Here is a 23,557-nt window from a genome sequence, read left to right on the forward strand (position 1 = left end):
TAGACCCAGAGGCTATGGTGGGTCTTACGATATTGAATGGTGTTTCACTCAGGAGTGGTTCTGAATGAGAGCTAAAAAGATATATATTCAATTGTCAGTCTGGGGTTTGCACGAATGGCACTCTAATTAGAATCTTTCAATGTGAATCCTATTAACCATACCTGAGTGAGTAACTATATGCAATCAACGTATCTTTTCGTAGGTAGACTCTTGTGTAGAATGAATTTATATTGCAAAAACCGATCTGCACGACCTAGAAAGACATAGATGGAATTCCTTATGTCTACTCGCTTAAAAATAAATCAAAATTCTATATGCCATAGATTTAATAAGGACATACCTGAAATGGTTGCGGTACGTGTAAATACTTTCAAATAGACACCGATATCTCAATCTCGCTAGTGTTCGTACATGAAACGCCAAATCTGTGAGATGAAAAAACTTTCTTAACCGGATACTGATTCAAAAGCTGGGTCAGTAAAGTTACTACGATTCAATAACATTTGGGCACATTACATAGCGTAATGAACAGTCGTAACGTCTTCGATTAAATCAAGCAAACAGGAACTACTAAAAAGTAGGCTGTCCAGGGCCTGGAAAAAATTACGTCATTTGATCAGAGAGGAACTAGGGGTGCTTAGGGTGTTCCCCCAACCAAATACTGGTGAACTCTACAAAGTTAGACCTGAACCCAGCCTTCCTCTGAACACTGCTGGACTTACGAACGGGTACCAGGTGGACTAAACCTGCCTCACTTGGCATCTGTGACTTATGAGAATGATTTGAAGCGGTTGGACCCACTTCTACTTGAAATCTAAAGACTGAATGATCTCCAAGGATTAAAAGAATGATCCCGAGAGTTGCTTCACGTGCATTACAAAGCTGAAGAGGACAATCTTGTGAAGAATTCCAGTTGATAAGTTGCATTTCGACCTGGACCAGACTCTGCTGTTGCCCTCTGCCTGACACCCCTGAGAGTCTTTTAAACGCTCCATCTGGGGACCTGTACTCCTGTGGTTGTTTTGGCACCCAAAAAAATGTGGAATGTTTTCAAAACCTTTGCTTCAGAGCTTCAATGGGACTGACATCAAAAAGTATCCGCCTGGCAGTGCAATTGTGAGGGATTACATTTCTGGTTTGTTCCACATGGAGAAGAAGCTTTCTTGAGCAAAACCGCAAAGTCCTTTTTCAGATTGAGACTTAGAAATGTTTTCAAACTTTCTTCCAACGTCTAGTGTGGCCAATCTACCTGCTAAACCCCCCGCACCTCACACTTGCTCCATCACGATCTGCTCAAACCAACCGTAGGTCCAGGCTTACCTCAACCATTGACTACCATTGGTGCTTTGCACTTCCTGGTGCATTTTCCCTATTAAACTTTAATACTTCATTGCCATGGTTTCTGTTATTTGATTTTTGTTGATTGGTGTCATTTTGCTTATTACATTTTCCTCTATGTTTATACATTACAGTGCAATTTTTATTGTGTTGTGCGAACAAACATTATTCTCAGGTTTTACAGGTAAAGTAGTATCATGTAGAATGATAGATGGTTAACCGTGACTTATGGGAATGTTATTCTCTGAGGGGTTCAGAATGACATAAAATAGACAACAAGAGCAAAGTTTGAGTTGTCTTTGATGTCACTCTGAACCTGGAGATGTCTAAAATCCCAGTTGGGCACATTATACCCTTCTGTAATCTTGTTTTGTATATGCCCCCAAATCATCTGTCCCTACTCCAACATACATGCAGGGGCAGAGATTTAATGGGAGAGCTATACATGACAAGAAAAAAACCTAATCTATTGCTATCCTCCCCCACCAACCTCACCATATAACTGTATGCTTAGTATTTATCCTGGGTGATGCCACAACAGTGTTTATCCGCTGTTGTGTGTTCACTGAGGTGAATACTTGGATTTCATTCTGGTCAGTCATGCTAATTGCCCCCAGTGAAAACCATATAAAACAATATCCGGTCTGTGTATCTTTACGGTATCAAATTAGTCTACAACATATATCTGCTTACTTATCCCTTTCGCTGTATACATATTCAATGTGGTCTATTATGTTTTTGGAAACATGCATGCTGAAAGGAAGGCCATATACACTTTTAAATCCTGCACATTGTGTCATCAGGGTCAAGGAATTTCTTCCCAATTTACATCTTTTAGCCATTCACATAAGGATGAAGGTCATACACTCATCCATTTGATGGTAACTTCATGTCTAGCTAGTACCAATGCCAGTAGCATTTTCTTTACTTTAATCTTAACTCCTGCGCTGTGGCGGCTATTCCGCCGCAGCGCTAAGGGGGCGGGGGGCAGCCCGGCGCTCACACGCTGGTGACGGAACCGCTCCGTCACCAGCCTCGGGTGAGCTGTGCTGATGATGGAGCGGTTCCGTCATGGCCCCGCCCGCTCAATCGAACTTGCTGCGCAGGCGCGAAATCAGCGCTGCGCAGGCGCGTCCGGCGGGCCATGACAGAACCGCTCCGTCATCAGCACAGCGCCACCGCGGCTGATAACGGAGCGATTCCGTCATCAGCATCGATGTGGTTAACCTTAGTTTTAAATGGGGATATACCTATTATGTGAAAATATAGTGTGTTCACAATCTGTAAGCTAGTTGTAGCGTCAATCCCAACTGTCAGGAATCTCCAGTATTCAGCAATACATGAGCATTCCCATACCATCTATACTACTATTATAAAGGAAGAACTTTGAACCTTTGAGGCGGGTAAACTCGGGAACCACAGCGCCAATCCACACACCCAATACATCGTTGTAATCGTCAGGGTGTGCAGATGGACATAGGCTATATAAACAAAATAAATATACGTTATTTAAAAAATTTACAGAAAAAAAAGTAGTCCCTTGGAAGAAGCGCCGGCCGCGACGTGCGTGCCCGACGTGAGGAGCGCGGGGAGGAGCGGCGTCCAGGAGCGCGAGGAGGATCGGCGGACCTGGCGCGGTGAGGAGCGGCGGACAGGCGGTGAGGAGCGGCAGACAGGCGGTGAGGAGCGGCGGATAGGCGGGGAGGAGCGGTGAGCGGCGGATGAGGTAGGTTGTTTATTTATTTATTTAGGAGCGGTGAGCGGAGTAAAAATGAAGCAAAAATGAAAATCATGAGCAAGAGGAAGCAAACGGAGCATTACAAAAGTGAGCCAAACGGTGCATTTCAGGAGGAAAAAGTTACGTGTGCAGGTTACAAAAGCGTAGAAAGTAAACATAGAGGTATAGGAGGAAAAAGTGACGTGTGCAGGTAGCAAGAAGAAGTAAACAGAGCAATAAAAAAGTGAGCCAAACGGTGCATTACAGGAGGAAAACGTTACGTGTGCAGGTTACAAAAGCGTAGAAAGTAAACATAGAGGTATAGGAGGAAAAAGTGACGTGTGCAGGTAGCAAGAAGAAGCAAACGGAGCATTAAAAAAGTGAGCCAAACGGTGCATTACAGGAGGAAAAAGTTACGTGTGCAGGTTACAAAAGCGTACAAAGTAAACATAGAGGTATAATACTGCAGTATATGGAGGAAGGCTCCGGGGGACCCACGGACAACGTCGGGGCGGGCGGGGGCCCTGAAGCCTAATTGCTCCCGGACAACGTCGGGACGGGCTGCTAGTATGGTATAAAGCAGCTTTGTGCTGCGCACACCGAGAACATTTATCACTTTCATTGTCCATTCTGTGAGGCATAAATGGGATTATGTCTCAAATGTAATTGGGTGTTAGTTAGATGTTGTATGCCATAGAGATATCATTTGTCTACCTGTGTCTGAATTTATAAGGGTGGTTAATGTTTGCAAGATTGCTGGCATCTCTTGGAATGAACACCGTATGTCTTTAGCTGCTTTGAGCAGTCCCTCATAATGCAAAAGCTATGTGGGTGCTATACCATATATATCTTGGATTTCCCTAAACCTTTTGAATTTTTAAGCTATTACAAAATCCTCTACCGTGTACATGTGCCACTTAGTAAATTTCACATTGTTCGTTGCCTGTCAACATTTGTGCAGTTCCCAAAGTGGCACTCCATGTGTTCAAACTCATTATTTGTGCCATCCTCGTATACTAAGGCCACTGTCCTAGGGACAACCGAATCTAGTAAGGATTGCTGTTACAAACCTTACCACCAGAATATATCAAGAGTCTAATGTTCTGGTCATCATACATTCCCTCAAGGAGAGTTCGAAGTAGACATCTATCATCCTTGAACAAGTTTGTCACATACAGTTGCTGAGGTGCCAAACAGCAGCATCCCTTATCTGGAAGTTTAATCCTCTATTGTCTTTTTTTCCACTAAGTTATCAAGGTGGACCATGTGTCTTTCTCCACCCCACATCATTCTATTCAGAATCTTGTTTAAAATTTAAATTTTAGTTTTCGGGAAAAAAAACACATCTTTGAAGTACGAAGCAGTTGCTCCCATTAATAACAATGGCCTCATGAGGCAAAATTCCACAACTTTGTGTCGGTTGGTGTTTCCTTTATGCATAATCAGTTTGTGCTGCTAATTTTCCAGATACAAAAAATTGTATCCTAGATATCAGACCAAGTTTGTCGATTTACAGATACATTTGGAAAGTATGCTTTACTGTAGTGCGTTAAACTACCCAACACAAATTATACATACTTATCTCAGATAAGTGTAAGACTAAATCAAGTGCCACATCCTTTCATCTTGTTAAGTATCAACCCTAAGCACACTAGTGGGTTGCACAAATAAACTAGGATATTATCTGTGTATAGGGAGGGGATGTGCTTTTTGTTCCTGACCCATCTACCATGAGTCTTCATTTGGTCACATAGCGCGAATGCAAGGGCTCCATTGCCAACTTAAACAACAGTGGAAGCAATAGGTATCCTTGTCTTGTACCTTGTTCCAATTTCCAACCGTCTGACTCTGCTGGGTTGGTCTTAACTCTTGCCGTTTGTGAAATGTATAACCGATCCACCCATTCTATGAATTTCATTCCTAGTTTCATATAACAAAGTACACAAAACCATTATCCCCAATGTATCATATCGGAAGCTTTTTCTGTACCCAATGATGCCAGTGAATAGTATTCTCCATCATTCATCGTTTCTTCCATTACATGAATCAACTTATGTAGGTTTTTGCCCGTTTCCTTGCATGATGTAAAGCTTCTAGGATTTGGATGTATAATACTGTACTAATGTTAGTTATCTAGGTGACTCATAGTGGTGGACTGGATTACCAGAGATCTTGAGTGGTTTCTGCAGCAGTCACATGAGAGCGGAAGCACAATGCCAAAAGCTGAATGACCTGAGCAGTGAGCAAGAGGTTAAAGTTTAGCGGTCTAAAGCTTCTTGATGAGAGGTAGATGCAGAGGGTGAACACTGGCTCACAACTCGACTGCATCCTATAGCAGCTATAAAAGATTGTCCAGTCAAATAATGGCTTTTAGGAAAAAGGAATATTTATATATGAACACAAAGTAAAATAGGGTATACACAAATAATACACACAGTCCACCTGAGGTCAGTACTCTAATGTTAGATAGGCAGGGCCCGAGTCCCACTTCCCTCTTTCTATTGGTGTTGTTTATTCAGCATTCTTGATGGTTGACATTCAGGTTAGGCCCCACAAGGGATCCGAGCTTTAAGAGTCATACTCTGACTCTTTCAAAGTCAAAAGTGTTCCCACACTTGCAGTGCTACGAGGCAGAACAGATTCCCCTGTGCACTCTGGCTCAGTGTTCAGTCTTGCCTTTTAACGCTAGTGTTGCTCTCCTGGAGCCCACAGGAGTGTTCCACGTACGGACATCACAGAGGTCTGAAGTGGCTGCCGGTGGTGAGTAGCTCTCTTGGCTTTGCAGAGGCAGCACCTGGGCGTCACTGTGCTCATTCTGATGATGTGGTAAGTTCATGGCAGCCCCCTCTGGCATATGGGGTTCACCATGTTACTCAGCACAGTGCTAAGGCCTGATCGGTGCGGTAGGTATGCACTCTTCACAGTGGCCCCCTCTGTCATAGGAGGTCGCTGACTCTACTCCTCAGACGGGCTACAGCCAATTGGCACAGCAATAATGCATACTTTACGGCTCCCCCTCTGTAAAACAGTCATAAACTTTACTCTGCACATGGGCGACAGACTGATTGGTGGAGCAGCTGCTTCCTCATACCTCACTACAGGGATCCCTTCTCCAAGATCCCCCACTGGACCTCGCTTCCTCCAGGCACTCTCCTCTTCCTCACTGGTCACACTGGTCTTGGCAAGCCGGCAGGCTCTGGTGCTCCAGGCAGATAGTCTTGGGTTTCCCTGGTTGATGTCCCCTCTCTGTTGGGAGACTGGCAGACCTCCAGTCTTGGTTCCAGGTAGAAGTCTTGCACATCTTCTCCTTCTCAACCTACAGCCTGACTGGCTCCAGGCAGTTGACTATTTTGGGGACTCGAGCTCCCTTTGTTATAGTTCATTTCCAGAAACAAAATGTGATTTAGTGTTGGAGTCTTTGAAGCTTGTGTTGGGAGCATTGTTCCATGTATGGTGAGTGCCTGCGTGCACCTTGGCTGCCCAAGGCACGCAGTCTCTCACTTGAAGCGCACACACACACACACCATGATACAGCAGGGGGGACTGATAAAAAGCAGATGGCAGTTTTTTGCTTCGCTCTCATTTTAAAAGCAGAGGCGTGAAAAAAATGTATTTGCTTGTTAGCAGAAGGTCACAAGTTGCACAGCAAGTGGCTCTTGCAAATGCCACTTGTGTTCGTTTCAGTAATGAGTGCGGCTGCAAGGCTACTTATGCAGCAGAGCTATCTGGAGGCATGACACGCGCTTTCATATAGTTTTTTAAAGGCCAATAAATAATCTGCATTGTTTGGTGTTCAAGGAAATATTGAACAACTTGCAGAGAATGTCTTTTTATTTAATCTGTATTAGGGCATTGTCCAACTTACATCTCTGTTCCCGCCTCTCACAGATCCCTCAACGTTCTACTGCAGGCTCATTTTCACTTTCCATTGTTCCAACACTCTGGTCTAACTGAAGGAAAGTACCAACAGTGGCACTGGAGGGAATAGTCTATAATGCATAAAAGGTATCTTTACTTGAGAGGGTAGCATAAAATATAGGAGGGGACAATAAGAAAAACATGGGATATAACACATTTCCCCTCAAACAGTGTGAAGAAGTTATACTTGATACATTACAAAGCAATTATCATTTCATTACATAGTCTTTGTGCCATTTATGTCTTTTGGTCTGATCTCGTTGGTTAACAGAGATTTAATGTGGGACTGGTGGGGTAATGGTGCTTCCAGTTGCATTGTCACCCGATGTGGACACTTAGCTAGTCTATCCACATTCCAACTTTGTCCATTCTCCAACACAACCACATAGTTTGACCTTTACAATCCTTTTAGTTTCATAAAGTTTGGAATCACTTCCACTTCCTCCCTTAGCTTTCTCTATGGATACCCAATCCCCCACAACCCATTCCTGAGGCTTGACACCATGTTTGCGTTCATAGTAAGAATTGTACTTTGTTTGGTGAGAGGCAATTTTGTCTTTTGCCATATTAAAATCATGTTCCACTCTTTCTCCGCTGATCCAGTTGTGGAAGAATGTAGTGCTTGATTTCCTTCTTTTGAGAGAACAGAACGGAGAGATACCTGTGACCTGTTTAGGGGTTATATAGTACACCCACAACATTTCTTGAAGCACCCATTCTACTGGCAAATGGTTGACACACGCAAGTTGGATGTTTTCTTTAATCATCCTATTCATTCTTTCAACTAGGCCATTGGCCCAAGGACAGTATAGAGAAGTTCTGAGATGTGCTATGGCCAGCTTGGATAGTCTGTCATGGCTGAAGAAGTGAATTGCACGCCATTGTCTGTAACTATGGTGGATGGAATGCCTTATGAGGCGAACGTGTCACTCAGAATGTCAATTTGAGTCTTAGTACTGATTTGGTTTACCATCCTAGTGCCCACCTAATGGGAATGATAATCAGTTAATACAAAAGCAAATCTTTTTGTGACACCCTTTTTGTTGATAGAACCTATGATGTCTAGTGCAAGTTTTTCCCAAGGTTTGTCAGAAATGGAAACTGGAGATAAGGGAACCTTATCAGTGCTTTTGGTCTTATCGCTACTGTCACATATACTGCATTTTTTTTTACCTTTGCTTCCACTAATGAATCAATGTTTGGAAACCAATAGCATTCTCCAAATATCGATGTTGTCAAACTTCTCCCTAGGTGGCCTTCATCTACGAGATCTATAATTTTATCCTTCAAATTTTCTGAGGGTATTATCTCGTCATTCCTCCATATACGATCCCGGTTCAGGTTGATTTTGTGCTGAACTTCCCAAAATGTACTCATTTCCTCGTTTAGTTCGCTACCTACTTTTGGCCTACCTTGTTATGTGTACACTTCCAGTTGAGCTAGGGCAGCAGAATGAGCAAAACTTCCCGCCCATTCGGTAGGGCTTATAGCTGAAGAATGAATTTCCCATATGTGGTATTCAGGTGTCTCATATTGTTCCTCTATGCCTAAAGGTGCCCTGGATAGGAAGTCTGCTGCTCTATTGAGATTACCAGAGACATATTCTAACTTAAATCAACAACTTTCCAATCCCAGTACCCATCTGGCTATACATGGTATGCTGTTAACGGTTCCTTTAGGACTGAACATGAAGGTAAGTGCTTTGTGTGAACGGTGAATTTGAAACCCCCCATAAATAAATGTTAAAGTGTTCAATGGCCCAAAAACAACCCAGGGCTTCTTTTTCCACCACAGAGTTGTGTTTTTCAGAGTCACTTGTCAAGCTAAGTGGTTACTACTACCACAGCAGTAACATTTGAAGCTATTGCTTTCTGCATCATAATGTGGCTGGCATTCCTGTCTGGTTTTATTTTACATATGGTGTCATCAATAGATAGGTTAGTGATTTCTGAAACGTGCTCATTCTCAGTATTGGAAGGGGCTTTCATTTTGTTGATACACATGGCAGGATTTTCAATGGACTTTGCTATTTCAATAGCATCGCATAAGTTAGGTTGTTTCTGTTATAATTTTTCTTTTATCTTGGAGTTTTTCGTGCATAGTACTAGCTGAGTTCTTATGAGAGAATTGTTGAGTTCACCAAATTCACACAACTAACATAAGCCTCTTAGGGTAGCTACATAGCTGGAAATACTGTCTTGTTTTCCCTGGGACCAACTGAAAAATGTATGGCATTCAAGGACTATATTAATCTGATCACCAAACTGTTTTTTCAATTTAAGTAAGGAAATTTTGTATACAACTTCATCAGCATTACGACCCTGTAAATTATCCGGTAGAGTGTCAAAAATATTTCTGCCATGTGTACCTAGGTTATGAAGCAATACATGTTGGTTCCTTATGGGGCTGAACTTTTCTCTTCCAATGGCTATCAAGTAGGATTTGAACCCAGAAGTTTCATGGGGTGTTTGGTTCTAGGGGTGTTAGAGGAGAGTGTGAGGATAGAAAAGATGAAGGTAAGAAAAAAGAAGTTAGATTGATATGGAAATATGTGGATTAAATAAGAGCAACAGAGTGAGTAGAAGGCAAGAGAAGAAATATAACCGGTTTTGATTAGAGAGGAGCATGAAGGTGATGAATATTAAATTAGAAAAGGCAATGAAGATAATGTTAGAGGTGGACTCTACGATGAAGCGTGTCTCTGGGATGCTGTATATGTATAAATTCACCTTCGTTTCACTTTTTTAAACAAAAGTTTGAAGTAGTATTTGACACTAAAAACCTCAGATTTTTGACGCTGAGCTCGCATGGTTGGCTTCCTGGCACAAGTAGCCTTGGCTGCCATGCACAGAAATGTACATCAAAAGGTTAACAAAGGACTTTAGCCCTACTCTTTATGATTCTCTTATCAGCCTCATTGCTTTCCCAAGATGTGCCCAGGCCCCTCTCCTAGTAATTTTTCTCAGACTCAAAGAGCACTTTTTGAAGTGTACTGAAGTGCCTGGCTCTTCCTTCCTTCAGTGTTTACCGCCCACGCCTCAGGATTTCAGCAAACAAAAAATCTGTCTGGGGAGAATCCCCTTCCTCCTCCAGTTTGCACTAAGTCTTCCAAAATGAAGCCCAGAGTTCTTGATGTATTGTACCACTCACAGGCAAACATACACCCAAGCACATCCAACCACATGTGTACTGCACAGCGCTGCATACTAACTTGATATAGGCCAAAGGCGAGTTAATCACACAGCAGCAGAACTTTATATGAGTGGGCCTGTAGACCTCACTCCAGTGACACAGGTAAAAAGGCATGTTCGCTCCTGATCCAGCGGCTCACCAGCAACAGATACTCCAATACCTAATACTCACCTGGGCCCATAAACACTCACACAACCTGGCAATAATCGTTGGAGTCAATGTTTGTGATTTTCTACCGTTTCAATATTAGTCACCTTTTATTCTCAACTAATCTTTCACTGATCAAAAAGTTCTTTCCGCTGGTCAATGGACAATTAGTTGGACTAGTTGATGGTGAAATGACATGAATTATTTTCTAATATAATGAAATAATCACAGATCGGGAAAAAGTTTTAAATCTTTATCTAAATTATTTCATGTGAACCATTTCTCAAAGCACTGTACAGTCTCCGTCACTCATAGGAAGGACATTCAATTAACCAATCAACCAGAGATCTCCTACACCACAATGAAGTTGCTCAGAAAGGAGAGGATAGAGAGAAAAGTACAGACACATTCATGAAAGTTTATTTACCTAGGGTGGTGTGAAAACCAACCCCTGCCAAATAGCTGGGAAGGGTCCCCCGGGAAAGATCAGGAGACAAAAGCTTCAGAACAGGAATCGGGATAGGATAGATGACCTCTCTACCACCAACGCTTGCGTAGCACCCCTCTCTGACACTCTCTTCCTCCTCGATCTTTTTCTAAATTAATTTAAGATAAATGGTCCTTCTTCAGCATCTCTCGTCACTCCGACAGCATCCTGGTCTCAATGCTCTCAGCAAATCTCCGTCTCTAACTACCTAAGACTACCTCAAGTATACCCTACAATATTCATGTACCACCCATTAATGTTTCAATATCGTAAACATACTAACGCTGATTGGACAGGCAAGGGGGGCATGATCACCACACCATACTTACAGTTCATCTTAGTCTATCAATCTATTGTTCAAAGATCCCACCCCTTAATTTTCATTCATAAATCTTTATTCAAACCTGTATTCACATCTTATTAGACACAAAAGTATAATTTTCATGTATTCACATTCATTCAAAGAACTGTGAAGCTGGTTCCCAGGGTATGTATCTCTTGCGTCCATGGACTGCGTTCAAGAATCACATCACTTCTTCTGGCTAAATAATACCACGCATGTGCAAAGGTCAGGTGGGTTATAGACTTCTGCTCCTTACAAGAGGCCCAAATGCATACTAATAGGAAAGTCAGAAAGACCAATATTAAATTTCAACATAAAATAATTTTGTTGTATACCACCTATCTCTCCACTAATCCCGTTAATTTATTAATGCTTTCTCCGCATTAGCATTAGTAAAATAGCTTGTTTTAGTTTCAGCAAAGCAGATGCTAAGCCGGTGAGTTCTCAAGCAGCCATTTTAATAGCGCCTGCGCAGGCACGAGAAATTCCCTCAAAGCGATAGCTCGTCCTACTGCATAGATGCTGTTGACGCATACGCAATAAAAGATTTCCCATTAGTAGCCATTTTAGAATTTCGCTCCTTACTTGTCTGTAAAACACGCAGGCAAGCTTCTCTATGTACAATGTTGTGCGTATTAGTTTACACAATACGTGGTTAATACAATATTAGAAGTTAAATGAGAGGATTTCCTCCGAGCAAGTCTCTTTTCTACGAGTCCTTGCTCCATAAATTCCCTCTCTGATGGCATTTATCAGCCATCACAAAATCACCTATCCCAATCAGATGCCAATCTGAACATATCTAATTTCTTTCTCGTTTTCATTGTCCCTTCATTTATTTTAATTGAATTTCTTCATATTTTCTTTCCCTTTCCATTTACATCATACCTTCTGCTTCTCAATTAATTTGTGCAACACTTGCACCATATTACTATTGTTAAAACTATTATTGTTATGCCAACTAATGGTAAGACTACTTGACCTATTATACCTTTCCAAAGATTAGCTAACCAAGTCCCTATTGAGGAAATACTCTTTGTTAGTTTCTAGCATACATTGTCAACCTCCAGTGGTTTCAATTTTTCTTGAAGATTTGTAATATTCCAAATATATCCTCAAATCTTGTAACTTTTATCAGGTATGTAAGTGCAACCATCTTGCACTTTCAACATTTTACAGACTCCACCTTCTTTTGCCAATAGTATATCAAGCGCAAGTCGATTTTGCAAAACCATAGACCTAATTGCAACCATTTCTGTATTAATCATCAAGAAACCTCCAGTAATATCAGTCGAAAGACGATCAACTACTGTTGATAATTGACAGATTCTATGTGAATTTAGAACGACTCCCACTGAAGATATCAATGCACTAAATATGTCACCTGTTATTTCTGAATAACTTTCTTTGTGTTAGTTCATTAGTGTTTTCATTGCTTCCAGTGATTCTTTTTACATGATATATCTTTGGAAATACTATTCTAAAGTAGCAACTCCCATACCACCGTGCAGGCAGCTTATAGTAAGCTTTATTCCCACAGACGTAGTAAATTCTAAGAAATACTGGATCTGTGTCCCCAACCTCCCAAAATCAGGAAGTTATGTTCACATTCACTGGAACCAATAAATACATTGTTATAGTCTGTCTTTAATCTATGGAGGCAGGTTTTCCCTGTCTTTACAAAGTCTAGGGATATAGCAGCATGAGCTTTGCCAGCTGTATAACTTCCCCCTTTCTCAGCCCAGGGTTGTATATGGGTTTTCTGTTCAGCAGCTTTTCTTTGGAAATCCTGTCTCCTTTCTTCAACTAAATTCAAAAACACTTTCTCTTCTTCACGTAATGAGCATGTTAAGCTATTCCCATGTGCCTTCACTATATCTAATGTCTTCATTGTTAAGAAAAAATTCACCCATAAGCTATGCATCTAGACTACTGAGCACTGGATTCTTATTCTTTCGAATAGGAATTTCTGTAAATACTACTTCTAGATTTGAAAAATAATATTGAAGTTTTCCTGTTCTATAATATAAGCTTGACAATATAGTACATGAAATATCATATGTTAACAGCAAATGATATGTGACTCCTTCTGCTACTGAAGCTGGTAATTTCATACAAACATAACAATTACTAATCTCCATTGTGTCTACGTACTGAAACAATAATTTTGTAAATACATTTAAAGATGTCATTATCTGTTACTGTGTGATGTAAGTCTACCTCATCTGTTGCTTCTAATTCTACTCTATCTCCTCTCATAGTAGCTGTCTTTTCATTAGTGTCTGTATCATTCTTCTTGTCTGTTATCATAAGATAAAGTACTGCTATTGTTAGAAATAGCCATACTAGGATCACTAATAAAATACTACATATGCAAGCCGTACAACATTTCTTTATACAACTTTGTTTTGGTTTTTCAGCAACTCAGTCTTTAGCCATTTTGACTTAAGAGGATTCCTCTCATTTAGTTATGAATCAGAATCTTTAGTACTTAAAGGAGGCCTCACTTCCCCTTTGTCAATCTGCTCTGCATTTACTTCTTAATCTGTATCTTCATTTAAATCTGGATTCTCAAATTCGTCTAGTATTACATAGGTCCATTCAGGACCCTTGAACTTATTGTTCAAGACTTTAAGGTCTTGGACCTCTCTGAATGTTTTTAGCAATTGACTGTTCAAACCGGTAACCTCATTTACTCATTCTGGGTTCTCATTTACTTTTCGCAAATGATATCTTAGCCTTTTGACTCCACCTGGCCAATTATCACCTTTTCTGACCCTTTTAACTTGCACTGCACTTCCACCTTCTTTGTCTTTCTCAAGAGCTCTTTTATTCTTATGTTGTAGCACCATCTATTTTCTCCCTTCTTCAGGTGCACTCTCGATCTGTCCTTGTTCATGTCTTTTTATTGTCATTTCACCTGCCTGAACTTGTTCTTCCCCTATCTGTTCCTGTTTGGGTCTTCTCTTATACTGGTTTCCTACTTCCACCCAAACTTGTTCTTCTTCTCCTAACTGGTCCTGTTCAGGACTTATTGCAATTGATTCTACTGCTGGCTGAACGTGTTCTTCTATACCTGTCTGTCCCTGCTCAGGTCTTTTGATTGATCTGCTTACCTGAGTACCTTCTTCTCTCCCTGTCTGTTCCTGCTCAGGGTCTCCAGTTACTGTGTTCCCTTCTTCCTGAGCGTGTTCTTCTGCACCTATCTGGTCCTCACAAATTTTTTGTCTTTCAATCAATCAATCAGAGTACTTGTAGAGCGCGCTACTAACCCGTGAGGGTCTCACAGTGCAGGGGGGGGGGGGGAGTGCTGCTGCTGCTGCTACTGCTCGAAGAGCCAGGTCTTGAGGAGTCTTCTGAAGGCCAGTAGGTCTTGGGTCTGCCGTATGTGGGTAGGGAGGGTGTTCCAGGTCTTGGCGGCGATGTAGTAGCAGGATCTGCCACCGGAGGTCATTCATTGGATGCGGGGGACAGCGGCTAAGGCGAGGCTGCCGGAGCGGAGCTAGCGGTTGGGGTTGTAGAAGCGGAGTCTGCTGTTAAGTAGGTTAGTTCGGCGTTGTGGAGTGCCTTGTGTGTGTGGGTGAGGAGCTTGAAGGTGATCCTCATGTCGATGGGGAGCCAGTGTAGGTCTCTCAGATGGGGGGTGATGTGGCTGCGGTGGGGGACTTTGACGATCAGTCGGGCGGAGGCGTTTTGGATGCGTTGTCGTCGTCGTAGGTGTTTGGCTGGGATTCCTGCGTAGAGTGCATTGCCGTAGTCCAGTCTGCTTCTGACGAGGGCCTGTGTCACCGTTCTTCTTGTTTCGGTCGGGATCCACTTGTAGATCCTGTGGAGCATGAGGAGGGTGTTGTAGCAGGAGGAGGAGATGGCGTTGACCTGCTTAGACATGGAGATGGAGGAGTCGAGGATGAATCCTAGGTTGTGTGCATGGTCGGTGGGTGTTGGTGTTGTTCCCAGTGTGGTCGGCCTCCAGGAGTCGTCCCAGGCTGAGGGGTGGGTCCGAGGATGAGTACCTCAGTCTTGTCTGAGTTCAGCTTCAAACGGCTGCTCCTCATCCAGTCAGTGACGGCCTTCATTCCCTCGTGGAGGTTGGTTTTGGCGGTGTGTGGGTCCTTGGTAAGGGAGAGAATGAGCTGGGTGTTGTCGGCGTAGGAGATGATGTTGAGGTTGTGATGGCGGGTGAACTTGTGCGAGGGGGGCCATGTAGATGTTGAACAGCGTCGGGCTGAGGGAAGAGCCCTGGGAGACACAGCAGATGATGTAGGTGGCTTCGGATCAGAAGGGTAGGAGGCGGACGCTCTGGGTTCTGCCGGAGAGGAATGACGTGGTCCAGTCAAGGGCTTTCTCTTGGATTCCGGCTTCTAGGAGGTGTGTCTTTAGAGTGCAATGGCAGAACGTGTCGAAGGCGGCCGACCGGTCCAGGAGGATGAGGGCTGATGTTTCCCCATTGTCTAGTTGGCGCCTGATGTCATCTGTGGCGGCGATGAAGGCTGACTCGGTGCTGTGGTTTCGTCTGAATCCGGACTGGGACGGGTCCAAGATGTTGTTGACTTCCAGGTGGCGGGCCACTTGCCTGTTGACGATTTTTTTGATGACCTTTGCCGGGAACGTGAGCAGGAAGATGGGCCAGAAGTTCTTGAGGTCCTTCGAGTCCGCCTTGGGCTTCTTGAGGAGGGCATTGATTTTGGCGTGCTTTCAGATTTCCGGGAATGTCGCTGTTTCGAAGGAGATGTTGATGACCTTCCGTATTTGGGGATTGATGACTGCATCTGCTTTGTTGAATACGTGGTGTGGGCACGGGTCTGACGTAGATCCTGAGTGGATGGAGTTCATGACCTTCCGTGTCTCGTCATAGTTGACGTTGGACCTGGTAGTCAGGCGGATGGCGCTGGTGGTGTTCACAGGGGAGGTGGAGTCTGGCGTAGTCGGGGCAGTCGTGGTGTTGAAGCTATTGTGGATGTCGGCGATCTTGCGGTGGAAGAAGATGGCTAGTGAGTTGCACAGTTCTTGTGAGGGCGGGATGTCGTTGGCGCTGGGGTTGGAGAGTTCCTTTACGATGCTAAAGAGCTCTTTGCTGTCATGTGAGTTGTTATCCAAGCGGTCGTTGAAGGAGGATCTCTTGGCTAATCTGATGAGGTGGTGATGTCTGCGGGTGGCGTCCTTGTGGGCTGCGTGGTTGTCCAGTGTGCGTTCGTAGAGACATTTTTTCTCCAATTTCCGGCAGGTGCGTTTGGAGGTCTGGAGCTCGTTGGTGAACCAGGTGGCTCTCTTGCAGGCGTGGCTGTTGGAGGGTTTCTTGAGTGGGGCGAAGGTGTTGGCGCAGTCGTCGATCCACTGTCTGAGGTTGCTGGCTGCGGCGTCTGGGTTGGTGGGGTCGGTGGGTGGGTTCTGGGCAAGGGTGGTGATCAGCCGGTCTTCGGTGACTTTACTCCTGCAGCGGCGAGGCAGCTGTTGGATGGGGTGGTGCATGGTTGGTTTCTTGAAGGTGAAATGAATGCAGCAGTGGTCGGTCTGGTGGAGTTCGGTGGTGTGGTCGAAGTCGACATGGGTGCCTGTGGAGAAGACTGGGTCCAGCGTGTGGCCAGCGGCGTGGGTGGGTGCGGTGACGAGTTGTTTGAGGCCGAGGTTGTTAATCAGGGTGACGGAGTTGCCATTGTTGTGGTTCTCGAGGTAGAAGTTCAGGTCCCTGAGGAGGATGTAGTCCGTGGAGGCGAGTGCGTGGGTGCTGGCGAGGTCGGCGATGGAGTCGCTGAACTGAGCCCGGGGTCTGGGGGGTCTGTAGATGAGTGTTCCTCTGAGGGTGGTGTTGTGGTCGGTGTGGATCTGGAAGTGCAAGTGTTCTGGGGTGTTGAGGGTGTATTCTGCGTGGGTAGCGACCTAGAGGGTGGATTTGTGGACGATGGCTATTCCTCTTCTGGCTCTGTTGGCGCGATCCCTGCGGGTGATCTTGTAGCCGTCCGGGATGGCTAAAGCGATGTTGGGCGCCGAGGAGTTGTTCCACCAGGTCTCGGTCAGGAAGGCCACGTCTGGGGTGGAAGTGTCGAGCAGATCCCAGAGCTCGACGGCGTGTTTGCGTGCGGGGCGGGTGTTAAGTATGCAGCGGAGGTGGTTGGGTCCAGTCCTTGAAGGTTTGATGGTTCTGTCGCAGGTGAAGCTGCAGGGGCGGCAGGAGAAGGGTCCGTGGGTCCGTTTCGGGGTGGCCTGGAAGCAGGTGTGGTTTTGGCCGGCATTGAATGCGTGGAGGCTGCTGGCATAGTAGTGGAGTCTGGGGTTGTGGTGTTTGCGGGGTCCTGGGGTTCTGGTGCTGGGCGCGGTCCAGGCACGGACTGTCGCAGACGGGCATGCCATAGGCGTGCCCCCAGCGCATGTCCGATGCGCGGCCGCGAAGCTGCTGCCATTTTAAGGGGAGCTGGGTGGGAGGGTCAGGTGGGAGGCGGGAGGCCGAGGTTAGCGAATGGGTGCAGGTGGTGTGCCCCAGCGGCAGCAGCGGCGGGAGCAGTGGGCACGGGGGAGGGCGAGGAAAAACAGCACCCAGGAATGGGCAGCAAAAACCAAGGGTACAAGCGCCGATGGAGCTGCAGCGGGCGGGGAGCGACCTACCTAACAAGGTCAGGGGTCAACATCTTTCTAATTTCGTTCTGCTTCTTGTTTGAATGATCACTTCTGGTATGTCAACCACTGGTACCCAGTCCTCCTGACTCGTGCTCGGTTGTTCTTTGTCAGCCCCTTCAGAATCTGTTTCTCTAGATTCTTCTACTGCACAACCTTCAGCAGACTCAACTTTTTCAGTCAGTTGTGGTCTTCTTTCAGCAGGGGCTGGTACCCTTTTTATGTGGCTGGCATGGATCCAATTAGGCAAACCTGCATACTGAACTGCTGTAGTAGTGACCGGTATGACTTGCCATGGATAATCCCACCTGGGTGCTAGGCAAGACTCTCTGGTGTGCTTATTTACTACCACCCAGTGTCCAGGATTCAAATCATGCGCTGGATCTGGCTGCCTGGTAACTGCGTCTTCTCCAACCTGGTGAGAGACAGAACACACTAGGTCAGCCAATCATTTGCAATAGTCTAATACCAGATATATACAGCAATTTATGTCCTGGTATAAATGCTTGTCTCATTGCCCTTCCCATGAGAATCTCATGGGGATTGAATCCTGTGTTTCTGTCAGGAATACTTCGGAGTCCCATCAAGACAAGAGGCAACACATCTGGCCAATCCATTGATGTGGATGCACACACCTTTGCCAGTCTTGACTTGATTGTGCCATTCAATTGCTCCACCACTCCAGAAGCCTCTGGGTGGTATGCACAGTGAAGTTTCTGTTCAATATTAAATGCTTCACAAGTTAATCAAATTATTTCATTATTAAAATTAGGTCCTCTGTCTGATTCCAAAGTTACTGGAAAACCAAATCGTGGAATTAACTCCCTCAACAATAATTTGGCAACTTTTATACTGTCATTTCTCCTAGTGGGGTATGCCTCCACCCATTGTGAAAACAAACACACTATGACAAGGACGTACTTCATTCCCCTGCATGGTACTAACTGTATAAAGTCAACCTGTAATCTTATGAATGGTCCTATTCCCGTTCCGATTTTCTCCCAACTGACCACTGTCTTCCTGTCTGGATTTATTTGTTGACAAACCAAACATCTCTGGCAAAGACTCTCTGCGACTACCCTAAACCTTGGATTATACCAATCTTGTCTAAGTAGTCTGATCATGGCGTCCCTGCCTACATGAGTGTTCTATTGTACATTCTTGCAAATTGAGAGAGCAAGCAGTCTGGCATGACTGGTCTTCCATCAGGATACACCCGCATATCATCTTCTGCCCTTCTTTCACAACCTGATTTTATCCAATTTTCCTTTTCACTCACATCTACTTCATCCTGTAACTGTCTCACCTCATCCCATGTTTCGAAAGCTGAGAATAGCATAAGTTGGCAGCTGATTCCACGTCTCAACCTTTTTGTTTAAGGCCATATTATTTCTTGCACAGTATTGAGCAATTTGGTCAGCATGTTAATTTCTAGCCGCTACATAGTAGTTTCCTGACTGACGAGCAGCACATTTGAGCACTGCTATTTCTTTTGGCAATTGTATTGCTTCCAATAGTTCTTTTACAAATATCCCATTTCAAATGGGAGATCCAGAAGAAGTCAGAAATCTCCTCTGCATCCAAAGCTGGCCAAAGTCATGAACAACCCCATAACCATATTGGCTATCAGTAAATATGGTCACGTTCCAATTTGTATCCATTTTGCATGCTTTTATTAAAGCTATCAATTCGGCTACTTGTTCAGACTTGACTCCTGATAAACAGGATGCTTCAATGACCCCAGGTATTTTGCACACAGTATAGGCTGCACTTAGTCCTCCTCCTTCAAGTCATAAACAAGAGCCATCAACAAATAATTCATGGTCGGGCTATTTCAAAGGCTTTTCCTGAATGTCAGGGTGGGGCTTAGTACACATTTCAGTCACATCCAAACAATCATGGTATACCTCATCCCTCACTTCTTCACAGCGTGAATCTGATAATAAGGTAGCTGTATTCACCATCGTACATCTGATCACTGTCACGTTCTCTGCTCCCAAAATTATTCTTTCATACTTTGTCATCCGACTAGGAGTAAGATGCTGTGTTTGAGTTCTTGTTAACAGAATCTCGACTGAATGTGGAACATAAACTTTCACTGGATGTCCCATCACAATCGACTCACTTTGCTCCAGACTAATACAAGTAGCAGCTACTGCTTTTAAGCAGCCAGGTAATGCTGAAGCCACAGGATCCAAACTAGCAAAAAAATATGTGACTGGATGTCAACTTAATCCATGTCTTTGAGTTAGGACTGAAAGTGCACAAACTTCTCTTTCACAACAGAACAATGCAAATTCTTTTGAATTATCAGGCATACCTTTAGCAGGGGCCTCACATAAATAATTTTGCAACTTTACAAATGCTTCCACACTTTCATCGTCCCAGACTATTGGATCTTTCACTCTCTTTCGTTTCATCTGAATCAATGGTTTTGCTAGTAGAGAAATCCCTACAATCCATTGTCTACTGTATCTCACCACTCTGAGAAACATTCTGATCTCTCTCTGTGTCTGCGGTAACTGCATCTGCTTGATTATTTTAATTCTCTAAGGGGTCACTTTCCTCACTCCACTTTCTATCTGGTGACCCAAGGAATAAAACTCCTGTTCGACAAAATTGCAATTTTTCTGTAAATACTATGTGTCCTCCGTCTGCCAAATGATTCAGCAATGCTATGGAATCAGTAACGCAGTCATCTCTGGATTTTGATGCCACAAGTAAGTCATCGAATACTGCACTAGAACTGAATTTCTGCGCATAACTAACTTCTCTAGACACTTTTTCAGTATTTGATAAAAAAATTGAATGACTTTCTGTGTACCCTTGAGGAACTCAATTCCATGCCAAGATACAATCTTCAAATTTAAACGCAAATAAATACTGGGTATCTGGATGTAAAGGAATGGAGAAAAAGGCTTAGCACAAATCAACTACGGTAAACTAGCCTGCATTCCATGGTATCTGATACAGAATCACTGCTGGAATTGGCACTATAAGAAAACAAAGCACTATAATGTTATTAATTTTTCTCAAATCCTAGACTATTCTTTACTTTCCACTAGGCTTTTTGAGTCCTATAATAGGTGAATTACAAGGACTACTCATTATTTCTTTTAAAATACCCTGCTTAATCATACCGTCAATTGCTGAAGCCACTCCTGCTTTCACTTCTGGACTCATTTTGTATTGTCTGGTGTTGGGGTAAACTGCACCTACTTTCACTGGGTCTACTTTTGCCATTCACCCTACTTATTTTCCCGTACATTCCCATACTTCTGGATTCACAGTTGTTTTCAGCTCTTCTGGTAAGTCATCTTTTGTCATCTCATCTATTTCTGTGGCTTGTTTGGCTAACATTATCTTGTATACCATATCTTCATCAGGGGTTTGAAGAGCAACACCATCCGGTGTACAATACATTGGGCAATTCATTTTACACAGTAAATCTCTTCCCAATAAATTTACTGGACTAGAATCACGTGCCACGAATCTGTGCATGTCTTTAAAACTTCCAATATAGGTTCTGTAATTGGAGTTCTAATCTGTTGATTCGAAACTCAGACTGCTTGGATTGCTTCCCCGAGAGGGGTAGGTTTGGGATGTCTGCTGTTCTCACAGTAGAACGGGTAGCACCAGTATCCAACAGAAAAGTGATATTGTTGCCTTCCACTTTCCCATCAATAAAAGGACCTGACTGATCTACCAGTAAGGATGTGCCAAGTATGCACTACTCTTCCTCCCACCTCAGGCTTGTTTTCACTTTCATGGTTATTTAGTGAAAGATATTGTGAAATCACAGAATTTTTCTTACCACTACCGCCATGAAATCCGGCGTCCGCACTGAACCTTGGCTGGTTCACAAAATTTGGCATAGGGGCAGGTGGCACCTGACGCTGCTGATTAACTACCTGATGCTGCTGATTCATAAGCACCTCATTCTGCGTCTGTGAATTAAAATTTTGGTTTGGCCCATTATTATTATTATGAATATTCTTACACTTGTTCTTCCAATGTCCAAGCTTTCAGCACCCATGACACGGAAACTTCTTCTTCGCATCCTCTCTATTCATTCGTCCTCTTGATTTACCACCATTCACTGCATGATCATTCTAACTCTGCTCTTTCATCTGACTATCTGCCTGACTATTTAGTTTAATCTCCTGTTGTTTTGCCAATTTCACTTGTGCCCACATCATTTTCTCTTTTAAATTTGTATGCCTTGCCTCAATATCATCCCCACAATACTTTGCGTATTTTAGGATGTTATCTATGGGCTTTCCCTGCCAACACAACATATGCTGTTGAATCATCTGACAAACCGATACACAAAATGACCCATATCCTTGTCCCCAATATTTTCAAAGCCACTGTACTGTTAAACACCTATAGCAGTCGTTCATAATGTGCATGAGCAGACTCATTCCACTCTTGGGTCGTTCTGTCTATCTTTACCCAATCTGTTTCTTTAGGAGTAATTTCCCCTTTCAGGAAAGTAATTACTTGGTGATATTTCTTCATCACATAATCTGAGAGGGCTCCTGTTTTCGAGTCTCTTGGATACTTGTCACTTGACCAATCAATTGTGATTTTACATTCTGTCCATTATTCGAAACCTTCACAAACCTCTCAACCTGTTTGTACCATTCAACTGGTTTCTCTCTTAATTTAGGGAAATAGTTTGTAAATGACAAAATATCTCGTAGACTCCATGGAACATGAATATATCCACCACCAGGTACCTCTCTCATAGGACACAATCTTTCTACCTTTCCTGTCTCTTTTAACAAATATGCAGTTGACGCTTCTTTTACCTGTGCTTACTCCTTTTTCCATGTCCACCTCATTCTTCATCCACCTGTCAATGTTTCCCCACTTTTGCAAAATATTCTCCTTTACCTGTAACTTCTTTACAGAAACATTTATATTTTCTAAATCTGTCAGTAAACTCCACTTGATATGGTTTCTGTAGTACTTTTGATCTCTCTATCTCAAGCCCCATCTCCGTGGGAAGTTCTGTCAATTATCTCGCATTCCTGGTTACACTCCTACAAATGAACAACAACTCTTCCTCATTGTAATTATTTAATCTTTCTATTCCCACATTTCTAGCTAATATTTCTTCCAATTCTACTTTCAGTTTGTAAGTATCTAAAATCTTTGGGGGTGAGCTTTGTTTTTCTATTCCCTGTGCCCATCTCTGTAGTTCTTCAGAAGTTACAGCTGTTGCGCTTATGACTCCTGATGATGTCACTGAACTTCCTTCTTTTGAACTACTGGGTGTAACTCTTTTCGGTGTTTCACTTACTGAGTCTCTTATCTGTAGATCCATTAATGAAATTACTGAATCGCACTCACTGGCTTGATCATCTATTATCACAATTTCTTTTCTGGGGTTACTTAAGGGAGATGCTACAGCTAGTGGTTTTGGGCAATTTGCTTTATCTCCATACAATCTAACAACAGGACCTATAGTTACTGGTATTGTCAATGCTTCAGGGTTCAAATTTAGTTGGCTTATTTTCTGTATAAATGCATCTCTATTTTTATTCAATGCTTCCTTTTCTTTATCATGAAGTACCCTATAGACTGATGGATCATGTAAAATCTGTGGAATCAATGGGGTTCCCAATACCAGGGTGCACTTGGGCTAACTCTACTTGGTCCTTCTTGGTATGGTGGAGGGTTTTTAGTTAAAATGTCCTCCAGCAATTCATCTTCTGATTCACCATATCCTGTTGTGTTCATGTGTTTTGTTTTCTCCTTACACATTCTCTCTGACTGTTCCTCATCCATTAATACTGGA

Source organism: Lissotriton vulgaris, chromosome 3_1 (assembly GCF_964263255.1).
Source record: "Lissotriton vulgaris chromosome 3_1, aLisVul1.2, whole genome shotgun sequence".
Classification (NCBI taxonomy): domain Eukaryota; kingdom Metazoa; phylum Chordata; class Amphibia; order Caudata; family Salamandridae; genus Lissotriton; species Lissotriton vulgaris.